The following is a 6000-nucleotide window of genomic DNA, read 5'->3' as shown; positions in this document are numbered from 1 at the left end:
GGATTGTGAATATGTTCTATCACTCCATGGCTTGCCTGTTTCCTCCCTTAATGAGGTCTTTTATGAATAGAAGTTCTTAACTTCAATGTCCAATTTAGCCATCTTTTCCTTCATTATTAATGCTTGTATTCTGTTTTATAAATCTTTGCCTAACCTAAATCTAGGACTTTTTCTATGTTCCCATTTATATACAAAATCCATTTGGTGTTGATTCTTGTGTATTGTTTAAGGTAGGAATCAAAATAATTATTCTTCATGATTTTCCATTTATTAAAAAGGCAACTCTTTCATCACTGCATAGAAATTTCATATTTGTCATAAAGTGGCTATGTATGTGTGGTTTTCTTTTTTTTTTTGAGACAGAGTCTCACTGTGTTGCCCTCAGTAGAGTGCTATGTTGTCACAGCTCACAGCAACCTCAAACTCTTGGATCCAAGTGATTCTATTGACTCAGCCCCCTAGTAGCTGGGACTACAGGCACCCACCACAATGCCCAGCTATTTTTTGTTGCAGTTGTCATTGTTGTTTAGCAGGCCCGGGCCAGGTTGGAACCTGCCAACCCCAGTGTATGTGGCTGGCGCCCTAACCACTGAGCTATGGGCGCCAAGCCAGTGTGGGGTTTTTTGGGTTTTTTTTCTGAACTCCATTCTAATCCTTCGGTCTATTTGGTATCTGACAGTGTAAGTCCTCTAATTTTGTTATTCTTTCAAGGTTGGCCTGGCTCTGCTTGGTCCTTTGCATGCCCACATAAATGTTAGAGACAGCTAATCAATCTCTTCATTTACTTATCCACATAAAACTCTGCAGAGGTTTTGATCGAATAGCATTGAAACTATAGATTAATTTAGGAATAAATGACATCTTTCCAGTACTAAATTGTTAAAATTTATTAGTAGGGTATACCTTTTCATTTATCTGAGTTTTCTTCATCTCACTAATGTTTTGTACTTTTCAGTGAAGAGGTTTTGCTTATCTTTCATTAGATTTATTCTTAGGTGTTTGATAGTTTTGATGCTTCTGTAAATGGCATCATTTTAAAATTTTCTATTATTAGCAAACTTAACAGGCTATCTGCTTATTCTTTTGGATTTTCCATATACATAATCGTATCACCTGCTAACAATGACAGTTTTATTTCTTCCTTTCCAATCCTCATACCTTTAATTTTTCTTTATTTCACTGCTTAAGACCTCCTAAGTAATATAATATAAAATAGTATTGACGGAGCAGCGCCCATATCTCAGCTGGTGGGGGGCCAGCCACATACACCCAGGCTGGCAGGTTTGAACCTGGCCCGGGCCTGCTTAAAACAATGATAACTGCAACAACAAAAATAACCAGGTGTTGTGGTGGTCACCTATAGTCGCAGCTACTTGGGAGGCTGAGGCAAGAGAATCTCATAAGCCAGTGGTTCTCAATCTTACTAATGCCGCAACCCTTTAATACAGTTCCTGTGGGTCACAACCCACAGGTTGAGAACCGCTGGCTTAAGCCCACGAGTCTGAGGTTGCTGTGAGCTGTGACACCACAGTACTCTACTCAGGACAACAGCTTGAGACTCTGTCTCAAAAAAAAAATAGTATTGACTGGGCATCCTCATCTCTTTCTCATTCTAGAGGGAAAGCTTTCAATATTTTATAATTTTTAATTTAGTTACACCCTATGAAGATTTAAATATTTTATTTCATTACTAAGTATAATATTTACTGTATTTTTGCAGATATTATTTATCAGATGAAGGGCATTCTCTCCTATTCTTAATATGCTAAGAGTTCTTATCATAAATGAATGTTAAGTTTTATCAAAAAGTTTTGTGCCTTACCACTTTTCCCCCTTTTATTTTGTCAATGTGGTAAGTAACATTAATTTTCAAATGTTAAACAAACTTTTCATTCCTCGAATAAACTTTCTTTGCAAGGAAGTCATATTCTTTTTCTATGTCACTGGATTCAGTTAGCTAATTATTTTCTTTAGAGTTTTATAAGCAAAATTAGCATGTAACTGTCCTTTCGGTTAATGTCTTTAAGTTTTGGCATCAAGGTTATGCTGACCTCATAAAATAAGTTGGAAAGTATTCTCTCTTTTTCTGCTTTCTGGAAGCTTTTGGGGAACAAAGGTGTATTTCTTGCTTAATTGTTTAAAATGATTCAGTAATCTGGGCCTAGAGATTTTCTGGTAAGGTTTTTAATTACAAATTTGATTTATTAGGGGGTGCCCATAGCTCAGTGGTTAGGGCGCTGGCCACATGCTTCAGGGCTGCTGGGTTCCAACCTGGCCAGGCCTGCTAAACAACAACAACAACAAAAATAGCCGGGTGTTGTGGCAGGCATCTGTAGTCCCAGCTACTCATTCTAGAGGGAGGCTGAGACAAGAGAATCGCTTCAGCCCAAGAGTTTGAGGTTGTTGTGAGCTATGACACCACAGCACTCTACTGAGGGTGACAAAGTGAGACTCTGTCTCAATAAAAAAAATTTTTTTAATTGATTTACTTGATAAATAGAAAATCTGAATAGTCCTGCTTTTCTGGCAGGGCAGAAAAGTAGCTGTATTGTCAGTTCTGGCAAATTGTATTTTTAAAAAAATGTTGTTTTGGGCGGCGCCTGTGGCTCAGTCGGTAGGGCGCCGGCCCCATATACCGAGGGTGGTGGGTTCAGGCCCGGCCCCGGCCAAACTGCAACCAAAAAATAGCCGGGCGTTGTGGCGGGCGCCTGTAGTCCCAGCTACTCGGGAGGCTGAGGCAAGAGAATTGCTTAAGCCCAGGAGTTTGGAGGTTGCTGTGAGCTGTGTGAGGCCACGGCACTCTACCGAGGGCCATAAAGTGAGACTCTGTCTCTACAAAAAAAAAAAAAAAAATGTTGTTTTATGGCTAGGAACACTGGCTCACGCCTGTAATCCCAGCACTCAGGGAGGCTGAGGTGGGTGGATTGCTTGAGCTCAGGAGCTTAAGGCCAGCTTGAGCAAGAGCAAGACCCTGTCTCTACTAAAAACAGAAAAAGTAGCTGGGCAATATAGCATGCACCTATAGTCCCAGCTACTTGGGAAGCTGAGGCAAGAGGATCCCTTGAGCTCAAGAGTTTGAAGGTGCTGCGAACTGCAGTGATACTACGGCACTCTAAACAGGGTATCAGAGTCAGACTCCGTCTCAAAAAAAAAAAAAATATATATAGTTTTAGTAATTTTATCTAAAATCAGAGTTTACAGTGTCCTATTTTATTGTATTAATGTCCGTAAGATCTGTAACAATATCTCCTTTTTCACTCCTGATAATATGGATATTTTGTAGACAATGTTTTCATAATCTATCATTGGATCAACTGATGAATGAAAACTATGATATAACATATATACATCTTGAAAACTTTATGCTAAGTAAGTTTTACTTCTTCTACTTAGTATAATGAATTTTATGAATTCATTTACATAAAATGTTAATAATAGGCAAATCTATAGAGACAAAAAAGCAGATTATTGGTTACCAAAGGCTGGAAGGTTTGGGAAGATGGGTAGGAATGGGAGTACCAGCCAAAGAGTCTGAGGTTTCTTCAGGGGATAATGAAAGTGTTCTGAAATTGATAGTGGAGGCTCAGCACCTGTAGCTCAAGCATCTAGGGCATCAGCCACATACACCAGAGCTGGCGGGTTCAAATCCAGCCTGGTCCCGCCAAACAACAATGACAACTACAACCAAAAAATAACCGGGTGTTGTGGCGAATGCCTGTAGTCCTAGCTACTTGGGAGGCTGAGGCAAGAGAATCACTTAAGCCCAAGAGTTGGGGGTTGCAGTGAGCTGTGACGCCACCATGGCACTCTATCCACAGTGACAGCTTGAGACTCTGTCTCAAAAAAAAAAGAAAGAAAGAAAGAAAGAAATTGATAGTGGTGATGGTTATACAACTCTGAATATATGAAATACCATTAAATTTTATGGTATTTGAATATTTCAATAAACTTAAAAAAATGTATCATTGGACAGATTAGATCCTTCTTCACCTTTGTTTAAAACAACAAATTGGAAAAGAATTATAACCTAATGGTTCATTTTTTCTACCTTAACACTAGTATTTCAATTATCTCTTATTTTGGTATCCCAAAAGTTTCTCATCCCAGAACATTGCACAATAGTATCAGCAAGACAATTTGACTACACTAGTTCTCAGGAAGATCAATTTTAGGAATTTCATCCACAATAAGCCTGTATATCCTTAGAAAAGTCTTTGCATACCCCCAGGAGTAGTAACACCTCGTCTGAAGACCACCGTACCAGGCTGTAATCTCAGTGTAGGCCTGCGGGGGAGGAAATGGGACATGTTCTAGTATCTGCAAGCTGTGTGAAAACATGTTCCACCGCCCCTTGTTAAGTCAGTTAGGATCTGCATGTGGCCTGCTGACCCAGACATGGGTACTTCTACAAGGTCAGCTCCACTCCAAAAACAGCAAAGGAGATGTGGTCAGACAAGCCTCTGATCTCTGGAAGCCACAACAATGTAGAAAACAATGTAGACAAGATAACCTTGGCTTCATTTGGCCACGCAGAACTAATTCTTAGCTCTACCTGGGGCTGCCTGGACAACTTCTCACAGTTGAGGGGGATTTATACAGCTGGAAAACTTGATCCCTTGCTTTCCCCTTTTACTTTTTCGTGGGTGTATTTAATCTTTGTACCTGCCATGTCTGCTGAGTGTATAATTAGCACGCTGACATCTGAGCAGCAGTGCTTCTCAGCTAGCTTTATTTAGGGGTGGAGAGATTTTTTACTTTAGATAAACTTAGGCACTGCTCCCTCCTCCCCTGCCCAACTTCCTTGGTATCCTGGATATGACAGCTTTTTAACCCTTGGAGTATGTCAAAGGCACAGGAATATCTGTGTTGAGATGTCAACTGGAATTACCTTGTCCTTTAAGATATACAGGAAATTGGCTCAACCCATCTTGCCCTCATTCCATAGGCTGTGTAAAGCTCAATGCTTTCCTCACAATTTTCTGAAAATGTCTGGGAAGCATAGGTCCTCATGGTCACCTCTGACTCCAGCTGCTGTGAACTGCAGTTTGGAGGTTGTCTCACTCTCTTCTAACTGCTGCCCTTGTTTCCTGAGGCCAACCCAGTCATGGAATTCAGAATTTGTTTTGTTTTGGTGGTGTGCAGGGCTGAGGAGGATCCCCATACTGTGTGTGTAACAGACTTCAAAGAAAATTAGGGGGAAATGAGGGATTTACTTCCAAGCAATGCAGCCACCATAAAATTAAATGATCAGACATCTGTGTTCTTAAGGTTTCCCACCATTTCCTACCTGCATGGAGCTCTAAACTCCTGTATGGGCCTTGGCCTTCTCCCCTTCTTTCTCCTTTTGTTCTGATTTCCCTATACAGAGCAAAAGACAACATATCTAGGCAGAGAAAAATCTTTTTCCAATCATTTCCCTGGGTCTAGGTTTCTGTCAGTATATCTTAGGACACCGACCTATAGCTTTCAAATTAGTATTTATAAGGATTTGCCCCATTAAAGTCACAGGCAGCTAAACATTCTCCTCTACTCCAGTTTTAGTTCAGAGACTAGGGGAAGAGATTTTGTTTGTTTTTTATATTTATCAGGAAAAAATCCCTACAAGAAGGTGGCACTGGATATTAATTGAATAACAGATGACAAGGAAAATTGAGCCAGTCAACACTCTTTATTGAGTGCCTGGTATGTTCCAGGCATGAGGGTAGGCACAAAGGGAAACAAAATCAGACAGTTCTGTTCTTCTGAAGCTAACAATGCTAATGGGAAAGAGAAACATCAAATACATAAACAACATGAAAATATTAAGTGACAAGCACCAGGAAGGCAGAGTACAGGTGCTATGATAGTAATACGCTACCTAGTAGGAGGCTAGGGAAAGTTTCCATGAGGCTGAGACTGTAGGGCTGTGACCTGAAGGCCCAGAAAGGGTTAACTTGGGCAGGGAAGAAAGAGCATTCCAGGCTGGGAGAGCAGGCCATGCAAAGGCTTGGTGACAACAAA

The sequence above is a fragment of the Nycticebus coucang genome, chromosome 19, assembly GCF_027406575.1.
Source record: "Nycticebus coucang isolate mNycCou1 chromosome 19, mNycCou1.pri, whole genome shotgun sequence".
NCBI classification, from domain to species: Eukaryota; Metazoa; Chordata; class Mammalia; order Primates; family Lorisidae; genus Nycticebus; species Nycticebus coucang.
Note: the sequence above shows the minus strand (reverse complement) of the source record.